This window comes from Alosa alosa, chromosome 18, assembly GCF_017589495.1.
Source record: "Alosa alosa isolate M-15738 ecotype Scorff River chromosome 18, AALO_Geno_1.1, whole genome shotgun sequence".
Classification (NCBI taxonomy): domain Eukaryota; kingdom Metazoa; phylum Chordata; class Actinopteri; order Clupeiformes; family Clupeidae; genus Alosa; species Alosa alosa.
Genome location: NC_063206.1, coordinates 27,326,737 through 27,348,023, shown reverse-complemented (window position 1 = coordinate 27,348,023; position 21,287 = coordinate 27,326,737). Strand labels below are relative to the sequence as shown.

Below are 21,287 nucleotides of genomic sequence, written 5' to 3'. Positions count from 1 at the left end.
CAGAAGACGGTGGATGTGAGAGGAATTTCATCAGCTTTTTGGGGCCTGTCTGAGCACTGAGCACTGTGTTAAGGCCCCTTCAATCTCTCTCTCTCTCTCCCTCTCTCTCTCTCTCTCTCTCTCTCTCTCTCTGCCCAATCCTGTGGCCTCTGCTGACTGACTAACCTTTGCTCTGCTATCCCCCAGAGGCCTCGGCCTCAGTGCAGTGGACATTCGACAGGCCGCAGCTCAGCCCATTGCCACCAGCATGCACAGAAAGCATGAGATCAATTTGTCAGATGCAGGTAGTTTTCACGCTCTCCCTCCTTTCCTCACTTACTCTCTCTATCCTTCCCTCTTTCTCATTCTTTCTCTGCCTCTATCCATTCTTTTATCTGTTTCTGAAGTGGAGTCTTTTAAGTGAAAGGCAGATGGGTGGGAAGAAAAGAGATATGTCAGATCACCTTCATCCTCCAGAGAGAGAGCTCTATGCTTTGGCAACACTATTTCCTTTCAAATGGCCATGCACATTGAATTACATTGAACTGAACTGAGAGAGAGAAAGAAAGAGAGAACTTTCTGACTCTGTGACTAATGCTGAGACATGGGCAGAGGGTGTTATTTTTCAATACAATACATTTCTCAACACTAAGTTCACTTCTTCTAAAACCTTCAAACCATCTCATACAGGCTCATTCAATCACGACACATGCCAATCAACTCTCCAGGCAAGAACACATTCACAACACAATGACCAAACAAGTAACAATGCCTCAGAATTGCTCATAGTTGGCTCAATGATGCATCTTTTTTAGCTTTAATTTTAACCTTCACCCAGGTTATGCCTCATGCACAAAACCCGCTTCATTGCCATCTCAATACAACAACGTGATTATTTGAGCTCTGTATTCCATACTTACCTACATTAAATATTGGTTTAATATTACAGGTTTAACGGCTTTATCACATTCGCTACAAGAGGCAGAGGCAAAGTGACCAGCTGCCATTCATTTTCAATCAGAGTTGGCATTTTACAGCACCAAGAGGCAAGTGGTCATTATGTCACCTGCTGAGCGGGGCCAACATAGACAAGAAGTCTATTTTATGTAAATGCTGACCGATGTGACACAGCGACTGCCAGTTTAAGTGAAAGCAGCGTGACATACATTGCTTGAAATGTAACTAACAAAGAAATTATCAAGATGGCAGAGCCAACTCATAAACGTCTATATAAAACAAATAAGTTTCGTTTTTTTGCCTCTACATTTGGTCAAAGTTAGCAAGAAATAAGCGTTATTAAATCTAAAAACTCAGTTTTTGTTACCAAAAAATACATCTGAGGTGATGCGTTAGCAAGCCACTACCTGCAAGGCACAGCTTTGTTGATGAGCTAGTAACACCCACTCAGCAGCAAGTTTCTGGAGATGCCTGTCTCTTGTAGCTAATGTGACCACTCTCTGTCTCTCTTAGTCTCTCTCTCTCTCTCTCTTAGTCTCTCTCTCTCTCATTACTGTGAAAGAAGACTTTCTTTTCCAAGGGAGGAATCTAAGCGGGGGCCTGAGAGTTAAGCACAAAACGGTGGGATTCCAGTTACCATGACACCCAGCTGGATGACAGGTTCTTCTGCTCAATAATAATAACATATTCATGATAACAACATTTTTATTCATGCAACCCTCCACCATGACAAGTTCCCTTAACAAAAGACACAGAACAACAAAATACATGTCTAAAACAAACAAAAGAGGGGAGATGGGGGAAAATAATAGTGAGCAAAATCTGCCATATCTTTCACCAAGATCAGTCTGAAATCGCAGATGCATTGATTCCAGCTGGGTATCTGATGTATGATATATGTATGAGGTTGAGCAGTGTGTGTGTGTGTGTGTGTGTGTGTACATACAGCCAGTAAAGGGGAGGGCTGAGAACCTTTAGCAGAGCGTTGATGCATGCTAAGGTCACAGCCATTGGTAAAGCAGCAGGGGTGAACAGCATGCCCTTTCCTTTCCTGCTCTTACTTCCCCTCTCATCTCCTCTCCTCCTCTTTTCTCTCCTTTCTTTTCTCTCTTCCCCACTCCACTTCACTCCTCCTCTCTCCTCTGCTCCTCTCCTCTCCACTCCTCTTCCTTCCTCTCTATTCCTCTCCTCTCCCATTATCTGTCCTCCTCTCCTCTCTTCTCTTCTCTACTCCTCTCCTCTCTTATCTACTCCTCTCTTCTCTACTCCTCTCCTCTCTTAACTCCTCCTCTCCTCTCTTTGTCCTCTCCTCTTCTCCTCACCATTGAACTTCACTCCACTCTTCTCATCTCTTGTCTTCTCCTCTCTGCTCTTGTCTTTTCTCCTCTCCTCTCCTCTCCTCTCCCTCTTCTTTCCTCCCCTCCCCTCCCCTCACTGTGGACAGAGCTCCTCTGTTGCCCTGTCCAGTGGTGATGGACCTCACAGTGAAGCCTTACCCAGCCTCCAGAGCACACACTCATTTCCTGCCTTCACGCATTACATTTATTCATTTCTCTGAATAATTCAGACATCATGGGATTTGGGAACCCCGAGAAGTGTCACTTGTATTGTTCATGAATCTGAGCTCGACCGACACTGCACACCAGGAATTTCTGGACTTTAGACTAACAATGGTCTGCATTGTGGAAGTGCTAAGTCGTCCCTTGACTGCAGACATTCTTCAGCCCTTTCAAGCGTGGTTTTTTAGCCTCCTGTTTGACACCTGGCCTGACTTTCACGCTAGTCAGGAGAAACCGCTGAGTCGCTCTAACAACCGCTGGCCCGGCCCATTTATATTATGATCCAATAACATCATTAATATAGCCGCTGATTCAAGCCCTTAGCCAGAGAAAAAATTGCACGCCATCATAAATCAGTCTCCGGGCAACCATTTTCCCATAAACAAGGGGGAAAAGCACTGCTGGCATCAACAATATGGGGAGCAGAAAACAACGGGAGCAGAGCGCTAAGACTTTAAAAAGCGCAGATCAGCCAAATGCACTCAGTGAACAGACCTTGAGTAAGTGTGAACAAATCAGCACGCTCATGCTTTCAAACAGCACACAGCCAATTGACCGCAGAAGAGGACTATCAAAAATGTTTTTTAAAGTTAAGATAAAACAACAACAATTTTTTTTAGAATTTAATGATAAACATTACCCAATTGCTTTAACATACCTACTGTACAGTTGTGTCAAAGTTCAAAATCCCTGTGCACAGACCTTCTTTTTCCAGGTGTTGATGATGTGCAGTAGAAATACTGAAACCTCAAAAACTAGTATACTGTACATCGCACACTGGATATATTTTTGCTGATTTAATTTGCTATATACCCACAGTTGTGCTTTTGGTTTGAAACATATCAAAATTAAAATGAGAATAATCTTCAGACAGATGAATAATAATTTGCACAGCTACTAATTTATGGCTTTGTAATAGTTCACGGGCTCTGGTATCCCAGGGGGATCGGTTTGCTTTTTATCATATAAAATAACAAAATCAACATGTGTGGACACACACACACACACACACACATACACACAAAACACACACACACACACACACACACACACACACACACACATATTTTACTGGAATGTCTGGCAAAGTTGCACACACCTGCATGCAAAGCCACACTATACTAACACACACACACACACACACACACACACACACACACACACACACACACACACACACACACACACACACAAACACACAGCTCTGGTAAGACAGACAGAGTGAAAAGGGTAAAGCTAACCGGCTAACGGGGGCTCTGCAGCGTGAAGGGGCTCAGCAGCTCATTAGCCCAAACTGAGCGGATGAAGCGGCTGTGTGTGGGCCGCAGTCATTAACGCAACTCAATAAACTAATGGACCGACCGGTTCTCAACGACCGACCCACACCTCGGAGTCAGAGTAAAACCCAGACACTTCACTCACTCTTCAGCGTCACACATTAAAACTCATCCACTCACTTGTCAAAATGACAGCACAGAACTCATCCACTCACTCTCCAAATCACAACACACACAATCAAACCTATCCAATCACCCTCCAAATTACCGCTCTCCGTCAGAATACAACTCCTACACACTCATCCTCCAACTCACAGCACACAGATACAAACTCTCCAAACTATGGGCCTATACTAGTGAAATGCACTGGAGCCAATTTGACATTTCTGTGCTGAGAGGATGTTTTTTTTTTCTTTTTGCTTTAGTCTTAATGGATGTATCAGAGCAGAGTGCTTTTTATGTCTACGGGCAGGCAGGCATTCCATTTCTTCGACATCACGTCAACCAGACAACTGACAAGTGATTTTCCCTGTGTCAACCAGAAGAGAAAATGACTCAGCAGTGTAGCCTGTGGTGGTAGATAAAGAATTTTGCCAATACAGTATGCCCAAACTTCACATTCCTCAAGACTCACTAGGCCAGGGCATGTCAGGTCATAGGCGTAAAATATGGGGGTGGGGTAGAGGGGTGCGAGTCTGCTCAGGCTTGTGGGTGCACTTCCCAAAACCACTCTTACTGTAAACAAGAACCACCTATTAAATGACAAAGGCACTGTGTCTTTCAGCTAGCATGGCAGTTTGTTTTTCAATGCAGCATTCAGGACTAAGGAGGCACCTTGTCTTAGCTGAATTACTGAAGCACACATAAGTGTGAAAGCATGAAAGCAAACACTGAATAAAGTGAAGTTGTCAGTTGATGAAGAGATGGTGGCAGATTGACTGGTTGCTTCTGGCTTCATGTGTCGCCCCCCGTTGTGGTTTCATTTCATGTGTTTGTTTCTTTACCCAAACAAAGAATTGAGCGGCAAGAGACTCAAATCAACAGCTACTGATTATCTGCCTGGGTTTGCTGACTTTCTGATTGACTAAACAAACTGATTGATCCACTCTACCAGTTTACAACTGCCAATTAGAAACACCCTTGAGACCAAATCAAAATGGACAAACACAACTATTCTACACAGATTTATTTAGTCAAAACCAATGGCCTGGCTGGTGAAAAGCTATGGGGCAGATTCCAAATAAAACAGTATTCTAAAGGATGCTTTTTACAAGCATTAAGATAAACGCATCCCTACAGCGGTGCTGAAATGCACTTGATTATATGAATTTTGGCTCAAAATGCTGACCTGATCATCGAGACAGCGCCCAAGAGAAGCAAAGAAAGAACTCTCCTCCATAGCCTGCTATCTATCAAGTTTAAACCATGACTATGTCAAACCAAAGGACAGTGAGGAAGTTCCATTTCAGACCAAAGTCATTATCTTCCCTTCACTTGAAGAGTGATTATAATCTTAACACACCATACCATTAAAAGGGATTATATGTATAAAAAATCGACATGCCTTGACCACATTATCTTTGGGGATCTAAGTGTCTCAGTAGACTCCATATGTCCTCTATTTATGAAAGTGAACTTCAGGCGATCATAATTTGAACTGTCAGCAGAGCATCCCTTGCACCAGATGTTACAGTACATTCTCTCTTCCACCAGGGACGAGTCCTCAGTGATCTCTCTTTCTCTCTCTTTCTGATTGTTATGCCAACTTTGAGAGTACGGAATGCCCTTAACACACACACACACACACACACACACACACACACACACACACACACACAATTTCAGTGATGTGTATATTTCCAGAAAGAGTAGGGGAATTGATAGGCAGAGAAGCGTATTGAAAAAGAATTAAAGGGGAGGGAAGAAGACTCAGATCCACAAAGGAAAAACAGGCGCCTGACAGGAAAACTATAGCCGACAGCTATTAAGCTTCTCTGTTGGGGCCCGCAGTGTTTTGCTCTCTGTGTGTGTGTCTGTGTGTGTGTGTGTGTGTGTGTGTGTGTGTGTGTGTGTGTGTGTGTGAGCAGACCTCTGCTCTTCAGATAATGCATCACTTAGTGAGACCAGGAGCTCAACAGGCCAGAGTCAACACTGCAGTCAACCTGGCAACCACTGACAAAGAGTGGGATATCACACAACACAACACAACAGACACACACACACACACACACACACACACACAAATAATGAATGATAACTTCAGCAGCTGGATATGACCAACCAGGGACTCCTTGTCAGAAAAATATTGCTTCCATCATTACTGACAACCTCCATGGCTTGTTAAGCCGCAGGAAGACTGAACACTACAACCTGCAGAGAAAGCATCCACTGCAAGTGAGGGGAAAGGCCAGTCTTTCACTGGTTCAATTGGACAGTCCTCTCTAGATTTAATGATCCGCTCTGACCCAGCATCGTAAGGCAGATGGATGTAAGAGGCCAGAGTATGGTACACCACCCAACCTCCGAATAGCAGCTATAAACAGACACAACCGACAACGATTCTCCCTGATATCCCACACGGGGATTTTTCACACATGGTTTCCATTTTCTAAAACAATCTAATTGACTGCTGTGTGCGTGTATGTGTGGTGTGGTGCAGAAATCAAGCCTGTCAGAGTTAAGCCAATCCCTATAGACACACCAAATGCTCAAGGGGATCAAGCCTCAAAGCCACTGTCACTCTCTCCCTAAAGCCAAATATGCAGCACTGGGACCTGCAACCATCACCACTCCTTTCCCCAGCTCTCCTCCTTTACTGTAAAGCTTGCTGTGCGCCGAACACTGAAATGGCGGTGCCGGCACATTCTAGCGCCTGGCCATGCACAGCAGCGGCAATGTGAATGTTGTCACAATCGGTTATAAAACAAAGGATTTTGATGAGCGGCACGGACAGAAATAGAGCTAAATCGTAATCAGCGTGTGAGTGGTGAATGGGTTCTGTGCAGGTGTGCAGGTTAGTAATAGAAAGCAGTGAAAATAAACATCGCCAGCAGACTGTAATGCACTCTTGTCAGTGCCAGCCAGTGTGCATTCGGTTTAATGCGCTAGTCTTAACATTAGCCTGCTGGCTGTGGAGTCCCACACACACACACACACACATACTCACACACACACATAAACACACACACACGCATACACACACATAAACACACACACACTCACGCACGCACGCACGCACGCACACACAAACACACACAAAGGGGTAGAGGTTGAAGACTTTGGTCATTTAGTGGTCATTCTTGCAGTGACTGGTACATACACAGTAAGTCTGGGCATAATGCTCTATTTTAGGAAATAATTTTGTGTGTGTGTGTCTGTGTGTGTGTGTAGAGAGGGTGGTAGAGAGAATGAAAGACTCACAGACACATACATAAACACATATACATGTACACACACACACACACACACACACACACAGTAAGTGAGTGAATGAGTGAATGAGTGAATGAGTGGTTGAGTGTGTGTGTGTGTGTGTGTGTTAGGGCTGTGCTTTCGATATCAAAATATCGATATATATCGTATCACCACTTGCGCAATACAGTATATCGTATCAATATCTATATTTTTAATTAAAGCAGTATGCTGTGCAAAAATGTATTATTTGTCTGCTGAATTATCTGAACACATACAGTAGAAACACACACACACACAAACACATACAAATACACACACACACACACACACAAACACATACACACACAAACACATACCGTACACACACACACACACAAACACACACACATATAGTGGGAGTCAGGGATGCAGCTGCGTCTGTGTGGTGGGGATGTCCAGCAGGGCTGGTGAGAAAAGGTCAGAAAAAGGACATCATGGATGTAGGAAAGAGGTCAGAAAATGACATGGTGGCAGCATGGCGGCTCAGCATTGTGAGGGGTTCTTTGAAATATTTGCAGAGATCTGTAATGGCAGCCAACATTGTTTTTCTTTTCTGATTTTTTGGACCTTTGGATGTGATGGCATGTGAGAGAAAGATAGAAAGAAAGAAAGAAAGAAAGAAAGAAAAGAGAGAGAGAGAGAGAGAGAGAGAAGGTGTTTGTGTGTCTGTTGTGTGTGTGTGTGTGTGTGTAAGTGCTTATGTAAGAGTGTGTGTAAGAAAGATGGAGGGAGTTTGTCAGTTGCAGCACTACTAGGCAGATGATGGATTGACACTAAACTTTACTGATGGACAGCACATGATGGACAGAATGTCCACAACACAAACCGCCCCAACCCTGGGCACAAACACTCCTATAATCCAGGGAGTCTGCTTGTCTTTATTCAGGGCCTGCCAATGGCCTGATTAATTGCTGGTATTTGGTTGCTGAAAGCATCACTGCTTTAACACCATTGTCTGCCTATGCAGGTGTATATCAAGGTGAGAATACAAACAACAGTTAATGTCTTCAGGACGAAGAGAAACATTCACTTCAGATCAATGTAAGAGTCAAGTGTGATACTCCCCTTCACACACACACACACACACACCTTCTTATCTGTCTCCCTGTCTGTCTAGTTTTATTTTCTCTGTGTATGGTGAGCGGTGAGGTCCCTCTGGGAGTATGATTTGAGCAGTGCCCCCCCACGCCCCATTCCACTTCGCAGTCTTACCCTCACATAGCTGTCTCACATGTCAACTAATATTCCGGCAAATTGTTCAAAAATCATGACAATATAATTTGCTATCATTGTACCGATACCTGACACCTTACAAAGCATAAATGTTTATATTGAATAATATTTTTTTAAAAATCCAACAGAGAGATATGCTGTTGTGATGTGTGTGTGTGTGTGTGTGTGTGTGTGTGTGTGTGTGTGTGTGTGTGTGTGTGTGTGTATGTGTGTGTGTGTGAGAGAGAGAGAGAGAGAGACACACACAAAGAGAGATATCTTCTTCCTTTTTATCTTGCACTGCTCCCCTTACCTCTCTCCTGCCTTCTCTAGTTCTTTTGTGTCGCTGGATAGAGTGAATATGACAGCGGTGTCACAGGTGTGACTCCAGATAGGATTTGACTGCTTGTCAAGCCCCACGCTCCTGTGACACCATTCAAGCTTTCAGATGAAGTGTCTGCGCAGAATCCATACACTACACCAAGTCCGCTGTGGGATATCTCCCCACTTTACAAAAGAGCCATTGCCGGCCATCAGTGGACAATGGCTGAGCTTGATGCGGGTGTACCAAGCATGGATAATACAGTCATGGATGACAGTACCTTTTCTCGGTCAGTTGTACATATCTCAAACACTGACCTATAACAAGCAGGAATAACAGAAGCCTGCTTTGAGGAGGCTGTTGTAAAGGTAAACATGGCGACTGACAAAGGTGGGTCTATGTGAGGTTAGGGTTATTTAGCTTAAGCTGCTCCTGATCTCCAGTACAGAATTGGACTCAGCAAGTGGTTTCAGATGGTATTCCACACCTGGAGAAAATCTAATTATGTCTCTCCATGATTTAGTAGCTGAAGATAATATCTCGCCTCTGGACAAATACAAAGGACTTAAACATTTAAACACAAGCCTGTTAATTATTAGCCTCAGTATAAGTGACACTCCTCAAATAGTCAGGAACAAAAAAAAAACAGTGTTGGATAAACATGGATGTTAAGAAATAGTAAAACTGTTTCTAATCTGCAAAGTTTGACAAAAGAATATCCAGAACAGAAGACTAAAAGTGAATTGAAGTAAACTTCCCAGCAAATTGGGCAAAATGTGGTTGTTAAAATGAGACCCTGCTTTGAAGGCCTGTGTTAGCATGTGCGTAAGCCAGCAGACACCAGACACACTGAAAGTCATCAGTATGCGAGCGCTAGCACACTAAATAATTCACACAAGGCCTTCAAATTAGTCCACTCATACACCGCACCACTGTGGAGAAATGTTGGGAGTCCTTGCTCCCACCTACTCCCCGGCGTACGCGCACGCACGCACGCACACACGCACACACGCACACACACACACAGGATGTCCTCCATCCTGGCCAACCCTGAAGAGGAACAGCGCTCACACTTGGTTCATGTATTTATTGAAGAGCTCTCAACTTTGATACAGTTTACATGGAGATGAGCAAGTGCATGGTTTAAGAACACCTCCAAGTAGCAGCAGGTTGCTTCAAGTCAAGTTGTGTACTATAGAACTTTATTCATCTCCAAAAGAACATTTAGTTGTGTAAAAATGCACCTGTCAGTCAATACAACACAGAACAAAATGCAGCATAATACGCTATTTAAAAAAAGTGCTCTGTGTTTAGTTGCTGCTGAAAACAGAGTCCTTGTTAACACTGTGATGTAAGTTGATGAGGCTGATTTGGGCTTTGTTCTGTCGGAGGTTAGAGGAGGAATCCTGAAGGCTTTGAGTTGTCTTGAATGCAGAGTGGAAGAGTGCACACGGCATACGGCACACTTCCACTGCCTTGCATTGTATTTACGTAATAGAGAGACGGCATGTGGTACAACATGGCATGACAAGAGACCCGACTCGGCACTGCCTGGTTTGGCATTGCTAACTTCAGGGAAAATCTGGACAGCAATACAGAGCACAGACGTTTTTAACGTCACGTCAGAATGACTGTTTCTTTACATTCTCTTGTTTTTTTTTAGATATTTTAAACCCAAACACCTCCACACTGCAGCTTTAACAATGACATGGCTGAGTGTTTGTATCTGTTGGCCCTGGCTAGAGGGTATTTGAAATGGGAATCTGAAAGCACAGGAGAAACTCTGGGAGCTGGGGTTCGGGTCGGGTAAGCTTATAATACAGAACGGATTCTGATTTAATTAACAACTGGTCATAAATCAAAACCATACATTAACAATATCTTGTACTAGATAGATGAGTATTAAATAGGGTGACAACACAGTTTTATGGCCCATAATGCATCTGGGGTGTCTCTCCACCAATGAGTTATTTTATGATAATTAACATTGTTAGAATGATATTCTTCTAATGCAATGACCACTTTTTTTCGAGCATTATGCCAACTAACTGTCTGAAATATGTCTTTTTCTGACCAGCAGAAATCCACAGCTGAATGAAAATACAACCCGATCTGGGGACCAGAATGGATGATGATTCACAGAAGAATCAATATTCCCATTTTTTAATATGCAGTTCTTCCTTAGGACACAAGCATATCTGCCAAACAGGAGATGATGTTTTGTGTGTGTGTGTGTGTGTGTGTGTGTGTGTGTGTGTGTATGTGTGTGTGTGTTACTCTTGGTTACTATGACCGCAGGTCAATACCATCAACATCCTGAGTCACACAAAATAGACCACAGAGAGAGACATGGATGGGAGGAGAGAGAAAGAGAGAGCCATAATTACAGCCTGTACTATGTACTTTCCTTAATCTTAAATCTGTAAGCCTTCCCTTCTGTTGGCCCTCTACTTCCTATCCATATGATTCATCCTATAGAGCCAACCCTGTAGCAGGTCCTGCTCTGTTCCACCACAGAAGTGAGTATCTTAAAGCAGTACTCTAGTGCCAGGAGTATGCAGTAGCACAGCTTCATAGAGGAAACAAGCATGCAGATCTTCTCTGATTTGTTTTGAATCCTCTGTAAAACAGAGGTACGTAGGTGTCCTTGCCTTAACAGAGGACATGGCCATTCATTCAGAAGCCCGTGAGTCACCGAGGTGAGAGAGAGGCCAAAAGCAGTGAGGCCGCAGCAGCTGCCGGAATGTTCCGCACACGGTTCTGCACACACGCTGCAGTGGAAACACAGACACATGCCGCATGGCAATCGCAACATCACTCCCTTAAACGGCATGGCACTGAATGTAATCTGCTGAAAAACAAGGGCTTGGAAAATTGAAACACGTACAACCTCCCTCTCTCTATACCGCTCTCTCTTCCCAGATCTTAATTCCTCTCACACAATCTCTCTCTCTCTCTCCCTCTCTCTCTATTCTCTTCTCCTCTCTCCCTCTGTCTCTGAAATCATTTCAGGCATCACTACCCATGAGTCTCTTATCACCTGATGGGGAATGTGCGCTGAGCTCTGAGGTTTCCGTCGTGCATACGAACGCTCTCATCTTGGCTCAGATACGCCCGGGCCAGTTTACCCAAAATGCACCGGGAGCCCTGAAGCCTGTCATTAGCCCCTTTGGCTTTAAGCGAACCACACGGCACCTTGTTACGACTCCTCAGCAATAACCTGCCGTCGGACAGCAGAGTTCAAAGGTCAAGTGGGTCTGAGACCATCGCAACCAGATGTCACATGTATGTGTGTGCAAGGGATTGTGGGACGTTTCTCTGAGCTGGGAATTGCCTCAGTCATCTCCTGAGGGTGCTTGCTGTGTCGTGGAGAGAGTTTTTTGTTTTTTTTCCTATCGGTCAGCAGTCACAAAGTCTGGGGAAGAAACCTCTGCAATGTTCTACAGTGGCACCAATGCAGCTCCCAATTCCACTGCAATCAATACATGTCAAGAAAACGTGTCATTTGACCTTTAATGCATTATAACCATTGTAGACTGGACTGTTTCAAGAATGTCAGCATACAGCGTACTGACACGTTAAGAGGGAATACAAGGTTCAGGGTGCAAACACACACACACACACACACACACATACACAAACATGTGAGTATTGAGAAATAGAAGCAATTTACTGGAACAACAGGGATGTTTATCTGTCCATAGATGGCTACAGTATATACCATTCAAATGCATTTGAAGACAAAACCAGAGCTCCTACTAATTATAAAAAAATGAAAAAAACATGCTTCAAAAACTGGTAAATTGAGTATACTGACTCACGAAAGTGATAAAAGCTCTGTGCTGTCAGCATTGGTTATGTCTGCCAAGCTCACATTTCACCCCAGTAGGCTACACTCTAAATACCTACATGTATACTTAACAACAGATTGATCGACTGGTTGACGATGGACAGACTGATTTGATGGACAGACTGACAACGGACTGATTGACTGACTGACTCAATGCATGAATGTATAAATGAATGAATGAATGAATGAATGACATGAATGGATGACATTTCTACTGGGTTGGTCAGTGGCCAATGGTTTCAGTGTTGTTCCCATGAGAAACGTACTTTGGTCAGAAACACAGAGGTTTGCCCTCATGCCACAGTAGGACCACAGTGGTTTGATCACAGACACAGTTGTGTGGGTAAATTCACTGAAACATAGTAAGAAAGCAGAGAAAATGTTGTTATAGCTGCTTTCCCTTGAGAATTCGGAAAGCTCATCATAGCTCAGCTTGCTCGTTTTTCACTTTGAGATATGGCACAAGGTGATTCAGTTGCTTTTCATGTCATGTTGGTCTGTGCCCATTAGAAACACCTCTAGCCCAAACAAGTCCCTTTGGAGAGTTTGAAGACCACAGTAGACAGCATGGCTAAGGTAACATCAGGCTATCTGACAGGTGGTAAATAAGAACAACACACACACACACACACATATAAAAACAAACACACACTAAGAGAGAGAGGGAGGAAGGTATGGAGGGAGGGAGAGAAGGAGAGAAACAAATGCATTTCCGGCTATGTGTACACACTCAACCTTAAATAAACCCTGTATACAGTAGCTGCATCCGACCAAAACCGTGTCCTTTGAAAGTCATTACTTATGATAGTCATTACCCTGCGATCTCCAGGCTTGTTCTTTGTCAGGTAATATGAGCAAAACGGCTGTAAATTGCTTTTGTGCCGCCTGCACTTCAATAAGGGGACTTTAGATTACAAAATTGATTCAAACTTTAACAAGACAAGAGATGAGGCTCCGGCTACGCATTTCAATGTTAAAAACATGTATGTTGGCGTGAAAATGTAATTACACCACAAACTCTCCTGGATCTCGGAGGTGCAAAACACCAAAAGGGTTCGACTATACGATTTCACTTCACTGATGGGAATTCCACCGCGGATCTCGTTCATTTAAGTAGAAGTATCGGTATACAAGCCTACCGCCCATAAGTAATCCGATGATTCAGTGGCAGGTGCCAGGTGTGTGTGTGTGTGTCAGAGAGAGAGAGAGTAGGGGAACTTGAATTATGCTATCTATTCTGACATAAAAAAGAAATTATTAACACAGCTAAGACGAACAGCACCTCAATTAGAAGCATGTTCTGGAAATAAATTAAATAAGGCTTTAATCTAGGTAACACAATTACATTTAATCATTTTGACTGAAATTCTAGATGGTCCTTTCGCAACTGTCGACGGGGAAACTGATCCGTATACTCCATCAAGACCTGGCAGAACCCATGGGATAACCTATCTGAGATAAGCAGGCTGATAGCCGTCACAGACACACACATGCCTGCTGTGAGTGTGTTTAAAAACGCACAGATGGAAGGTGCCATATTTTATTTAGTTTTAATAATGTCCAACTACCACATGTGAATGTGGATTGTTATGAAGTATTAACGCTACGAACACAAGCTACATATTATAAGCACTCGCAACCTAATTACAGTACTGCGTCTACTACCCTCGCATGTCAGGTGCAAGGCGCTACCTGTAAATTCTCATAAAATGAGCAACAATTGAAAGAAAGACTATGCATGCGCGGAAAAGGTCTGCAGTGTGAAGCTTGCACTCATTTCGCCGACTAATGCTCCACTACACTGAGAAGCAGCACTGTAATACTAACGAGATAACAAGCTAGGTTAATCCGATGTGAAGGTTTTAAACTTCGCTTTCAAGGCTGCTACAACTGGAGCAAGTGCCACATACAGTAGCATAGCATTAGGCTCGCTAACTTTGAATGATGCCATGGCAGAATATGTCGACAGACAGAATGACACTTTGAAAAAAGTCCCCATACACATCCCCAAAGACCTGTAGGCAGAGGATACCATATCTCAACGGGACATCCGGTATCCAATTCGCGTAATCATGTATGGAATATGTATTATATGAAACAACCAACCAAACTGTATAAAGCATAGACACTGAATGTGTAATCCAAAATAATGGATATTACACGACACTCATTGATGTCCACAAGCACCATCTTTTTTAGGGCATGTATATAACCAAAATCATTGCTTACCATGCTCGTCGAACCAGGCAGATCCAATTCGGACAGGTTCTCTCACACATAAGGCAGTGTATGTGCGGATATCTACATGGACACTTAAGCGCACATGCACACATACATTTTATACATTTCTCTCCTTTTCTCTCTCTCTCTCTCACACATACACACACATACACACGCTCCCTCTAGCTCCCATCCACTCACGCGCTAGAAAAGGGAAACACGCCGATGCGAGGCTGTCCTCTATGCGAAAGAAGAGCGCGATATCAATTATTGTAGTTTTCCCGAGCGCGCGGTTGACAGGCAACTTCTCGCTTCAATTAGTGGTGAAACCTTGCATTCGCACTGGAGAATCGTCTCTCTCTCTCTCTCTCTCTCTCTCTCTCTCTCTCTCTCTCTCTTAGTCACTGCACATCACGTGGAGGATGTAATCTTATTACGCCGGACAGTAAAGGTGATCCCGGGTAAGTGCACACCTTTAGGATCCTTAGTTAAGTTGAACGCTATGCTTTTATGGCAGCCCTGGTAGAAGATATATGAAATATACTTCAAAAACTTCATGACATTTATTTATTTTAACAAAACCTTAATGATTAATGTTACAGACCTAAATGGATATTAGTAGTTAAAGACTGCCCATTTATATGTTTTATGTTTCAGCTCTGGGAGATAACCAGCAAAGATTCTATAGAGTCAAAGTCTTTGACCACCAGGGCACATCCCTTCTGGAGTGTCACCTCACTTTGCTGCAGCAGTGAAAGGATGATCCTTTTTACAAGTCCACCCCTAGTCCCCAGTCCCCACAACTCAGAGAGACGGGGGGAGGTGTGTGTGTGTGTGCGTGTGTTGGGGGGTTCTTCAGTGGTCTCTTCAAGGTCACTATTGGCAACAGCAGACACCACGGCCCAATTAAGGAACAGCAGGATTTACACAGCGGACAAGGGACAGCGATTTAACTGCTGCCCATCCTCCCTTCCTCCCTCCCATTCAAAACCAGCCACGAACTACGAAATAAGTCCATCAAATGAAACATCTTAGCAACACAAACACACTGTCTTTCTCCACTACATTAAGTTTGCCCGCCGTGGTCAAATGGGTGTTTTTTAAGCAGGCTGTGTTAAAAGAAATACTTTAAAAAGCAACGTTTGCTCAGAATAATGGAAATGCTTGCGTGGCAGACGGCATATATTCGGGTGACTGTGGTGTTAATGTAGCAGCAGGACTGAGAGCACTACCCTGCCTGTACATTATAACCTAACCTGTGGTGCAAAAGTCCCAAAGAGAGACACATTAGGAAATCATTCTCTCACAGATTAAACATGTGCACATTAATAAATCATTCCCCCACAAGAAATGAATGAATATATGTTTGGAGTCACTTAGAAATTCCCTTGATTTCATCATTAATGTTGTAAATGACTGTTGTAGAAAGAGATGGCTGATCTTTAATGCAATATCTACATATGTATACAGATGCCCATTATCAGCAACCATCCATCCAATGTTCCAAAAGCACATTCTGTTTACCAATCTGATATCATTTTAAAAGGCTAACTGAGAAAACATTGGAGAACCCTTCTGCAATTATGTAAGCACATAATGTAATCTGAAAACGGCTAACCTGATTAAAAAAAAAACAATGCAACTAATCTCAGACACACACACACACACACACACACACACACACACACACACACATACTGTAGACACAGATAACTTCCTGATGATATAAAGATGTGTAGGACAAAGCTGAACACACACACTGACACATATACCCTTGCACTCTTACAAACACACACACACACACACACACACACACACACACACACACACCACAAAACACAAGATGTTCTGCTGTGTTTAAGCAACCACTTTCCTCTTTTTCCCTCTCTTTCCCTCTTTGCTCATCTCCTCTGTTTTCCCCTCTCTTCTCTTCTCCTCTCCTCTCCTCCTCTCTGCACCATCTGCATAACAATCCCCCAGATCTCTCCAGTCACGTTAACTCTCCATCAGTGCCTGCCTGCTTGCATACTTGTGTGTCTGTCTGCCTGCCTGCCTATGTGCTTGCCTGCATGCCTGTCTGCTGGCTTGCATGATAACCCACCTGCCTGTTTGCTGCTTGACTGCCTGTCTGTCTGCCTGTCTGTCTGCCTGTCTGCCGTTCTGTCTGCCTGTCTGTCTGCCTCCCTGCCTCTCTGTCTGCCTGCTGGCTCCATCTCTGGCTGCTGGAAGCGACCCCAGCCTCTCCAGCACAGGCAGCCTGCAGGCCAGGCAATCTGAGAGTGCTACACGTCCACTTCGATCCTCCCTCCATCTGAAGAAGAGCCATGTGGAGATGGAGAGAGGTGTAGTCTGCGCTGATGGTGTTGGGAGGAATGAGCTATTAGGAGTTTTTTTTCTCTCTCTCTCTTTCTCTTTCATGCTGTTGTGGATGTTAGTTCTGGTCATGAAATGTCAATAAAATACATCCTTCCATGTTTTCATGGTCACGTCTGGTTGGTATTCTGGACATGCAGATACTCTCAAAGCTTCTGTCTCTGCATGCATACACACACACAAACACATACACACACACACACACACACACACACACACACACACACACACACACACACACACAAGTAGACTCCAGTATACACATACAGGCAAATCCACAGAAACACACAGTCAATCCTTCCATACACAAGAAGACAAGCAAGCACTCACACACACACACACACACACACACACACACACACACACTCTCCCCTCCCCTCCTTAAATCCACAAATGGAGGACTGTTTGACATGTCTGCGTAATTAAAATTCTACAGCCTTAGTGCAGAGGAGAGGGTGCGATGTAAGCCAGGTTAAGCCGCCAGCGTCTGGCTGTGCGTGAGGGGGTTATTGTGGGGAGGGCACAGGGCTAAGCCCCTCCTGACAACCAGCTAATTCCCCCCCTGTTGCCGTCTCCCTCCTGACAGCCTGGGGTGGAAGGTCAAAGCGGAGCAAAGGAGCCGTATGGAACGCTGGCGTTTGGAAGTCGTCCATCAGGGAGATAGCAGGACATCAGCGCTCGTAACACACCAGCTTACTACCTAAAGAACCTCTGAGTGTGTGTGGGCTCTATCTTGCAAACCAGCGCAATTGACTTTGTATACTCGCGCATTTGTCTTTCCTATTTTGCAGTCAGCGCATATTGGAATTTTCCCTCCACAGGTACATGTGCGCCCACGGGGCGTTTCAGCGAAAAGAGGGGGCGTGTTCCGGCAAACGGTCCCTGTTGATATTTTGCAGTTTCAGAAAACAATTCCGCCACAGACCAGGAACCTCCTGGTCTAAAGTCAGTGGCGCAAATTCAGGTGCTAAGGGCGCATGCATGGCCACAGGCCTTTAGAAATTAATGCTATGCACACCGATCTACAGACACCCTCTGCACAGATGGAAACATTCAAAGCCTTGATAATATTTGTCCGTTTCCCGGTTTTATTCGTGCATTGGTCAACTAAAAATCTAGTAGCCTATATAGTACATCTACATGCAATATCTTTACAACAACAACGCCTAATTACGACCTATTAATTTGGACAACTTTATACAGCCCTATAAAGGCTAAAGTTACCTTTAGTTTTGTTCCAATTTACCGTTGTGTATGGCTTTAAACATTGTGTGCGCTTTAACATCAGCCTATAAGCATTATTCCAGCTGCACTAAGGTTTTGACAAGCATCACAATTTTGCCTACCTTGTTGTAGCCCATCTGAAATAACTCCAAACTTTGCTATGTTCCCTCCATCCTTTCGTGTTTTCAAAAAACTTTGAAAAAAATGTTTTTTTGTAAAAAATGATGTGCTGTAACCAGCAACCATAGACAGTAAAAGAAAGCAGCAAGTAGTCTTAGCTACACTTTCTGTAGTTGCTGCGTCCATTCATTGTTATTCTCTCTCCTGCTCAAACAAAAGTTGTGCGTGCATTAAGTTGATGATAACTTGTTTACAAACTCTACTTTACATAAAATAAATATTGTAAATAGCCTACTTAATGGGATTCTGTGCAGAGTTGGAAAGTTAGGTCAACTTGGAAACTGTTTCTCATTGTTGAGTTGCCTGTTGGTAAGGTACAGCTGTAGCTTACACCTGCAGGAGCGCTTGCTTCGGTGCCTGTGTTGCGCAATGCACTTTGCTCCTCTCATCTATACGACGCAGTTCCCATTTCTCTAAACCATACATAATTACAAGGACAAATATTGCTACACGAGGGAAATCAGTGCGGTGTCCGATGTGAAAAAACAGGTATAAATCTAGCGAACACATTTCCACGAATCACGGATGTGTTGATGACATAAATTAGGAAATATTAGAGGACTTAATGAGACGTGATGTTGAACTGCATGCCGATGCCATTTAACCCAAATGCCCCAGCAGCAGCACGGGAGAGGAGAGCTTATCTGACAGAAGATCTGCATTGTCTATAGTGAGGTAATGTTAGATTACATTGCAAAAATATCACCATGCATTCATAACCTCGTGATTCAGTGAGAGTGATCCCAAAACATCGGAAAGTGACATTTCTGTATTACATTTTGTCAAGAGGAAAAATCAATAGCAAACTGTTCCCAACTGACTATAGCCAAAGTCCTTTTAGGCAAGTCCCTCCACTCGGCGGCCATATAGCAACGCTTTTTGGGCACTCATCGGGCATCCTACTCAGCAGAAATGCGTGTGTGCAAGGCTTCACGACACCAATCTTGCTCCAGCATCGAGTTTACAACAAATGATTGGCAAGATGTCTTCACAACACACTATATGGTTGGCTTAATGTATTCACATCACACCACATGATTGGCTCAATGTATTCAAAGTCGACGTTTTCCTGAGGGAGGGGTGGGATATGTGTAGACAACGGCCATATTGGCGTTACAAACTAACCCCATGCATTTCTATGGAGGATTTTTTGAGTGCTGTGTCTCCTCATTAGAAAGTCTCTGCTATAGCGCTGTGAACCGTTCCTGGCTGCGCCTGGCAAATCCGCCATCATAATAGCAATCCGCTATGGAACAAGCGTGCCTGTTGTTAAAGGGAATGTGAGATGACGCTCTGATTGGTTTATTGCACGTTACGCCCAAACCACACCCATGAATAATGTAGCTACTACAGACCATACCATTTAAGATAGATTATTTGTCATGTTATATGTGTCTAGCTGGTGTCTGGTGTGTTCACATGCTTGAGTCATGCTCAGTGCCGATAATGGTTGTCCCTCCCCCAAGTCTTACCTCTATACATCTGTATGTGTGTGTGTGTGTGTGTGTGTGCCCATTTCTCTTTCACTCTGTGTGTGTATGTGCGTGTGTGTGTGCCCATTTCTCTTTCACTCTGTGTGTGTATGTGTGTGTGTGTGTGTGTGTGTGTGTGTGTGTGTGTGTGTGTGTGTGTGTGTGTGTGTGTGTGTGTGTGTGTGTGTGTGTGTGACATAACACCATCTAAGCAATCCCATTTCCAGGGGCTCTCTGTGACTCAGTCTCACCCACTGAGCAGCACTGGGCCTTGAACAACAGTCTCATCACCTGCACAACACTCACACGCTGCATGAGCAACTGCTGCACACACACCTTTTCACACATACACACACACACACACACACACACACACACACACGACGCACACACACACGCACGCACACACACACACAAACACATGTTCACACACACACACACACACACACACGCACACACACGCACACACACACACTCACACACACACACACACACACACACACACACACACACACACACACAACGCACACGCACACACACACACACACACACACACACACACACACACACACACACACACACAGCTGAGTGTGCTCATGATGCCTTACTGATTTATTCCATAAATTTTAGACCCTTACCTCACTCTCGCTCCGCGAGCAATGGAGTGGAGCTTCTCCTGTCAGATGAAACATATGACAACAATTCCCCTATTCTGGCCCTTGGAGCACAGAGGCAATGAGATGGACGGATGTCTGCCAAGAGCAGAGCAATTCCTTAAGTGTGCCCACGGACTCTCCGGTCTTGGCAGGGTGGACATGTGGACATTTCTGGCGAAGCTGTGTTCCACTCTTGTCTTTTGGTGTAGTGGACTCGTCTAATAAATGCCACAACGCGGCATTATTCCTGCGCCAGAGTTACGGTTTCCTGTTGGGCCTTGAGATGTTGCGTTGGAGGTGACTTTTAATAAAGGATTTGTGTTTGTGCATCCAGCCTCCTAAAGGGATATAAAGTTGGGGGGAGGGGGGGGTCTGTGCGCAGGTGTGAGTCCAATTCCACTGTGTCTCAAAATAATTAGAGGAGAGAATCATTTGTATCACCAAATGTGGCATTAATAGATTAACACACACACACACACACACACACTCAAGTGTCTCAAGTGTGTCGTACTGGCAGAGGCTGACAGATGTTCCTTTCCTACTGTGTGAGTAA

General features: G+C 44.1%; 1 protein-coding gene across 6 annotated transcripts in view; it reads right to left on the bottom strand.

Annotated features, from left to right (window-relative positions):
* The window catches only part of pcdh15a (protocadherin-related 15a), a 267,430-nt gene that overhangs the window by 187,773 nt on the left and 58,370 nt on the right, over positions 1-21,287 (bottom strand). Inside the window, exon 1 of one of the 6 annotated variants that reach the window (XM_048269714.1) lies at positions 14,839-15,153. The exons of the other annotated variants lie outside the window; for them this stretch is intronic. The gene's annotated coding sequence lies outside the window, so the exon portion shown is untranslated. Of the gene's footprint in view, positions 1-14,838; positions 15,154-21,287 lie in introns of those variants that run through there. 6 annotated transcript variants of the gene reach the window in all.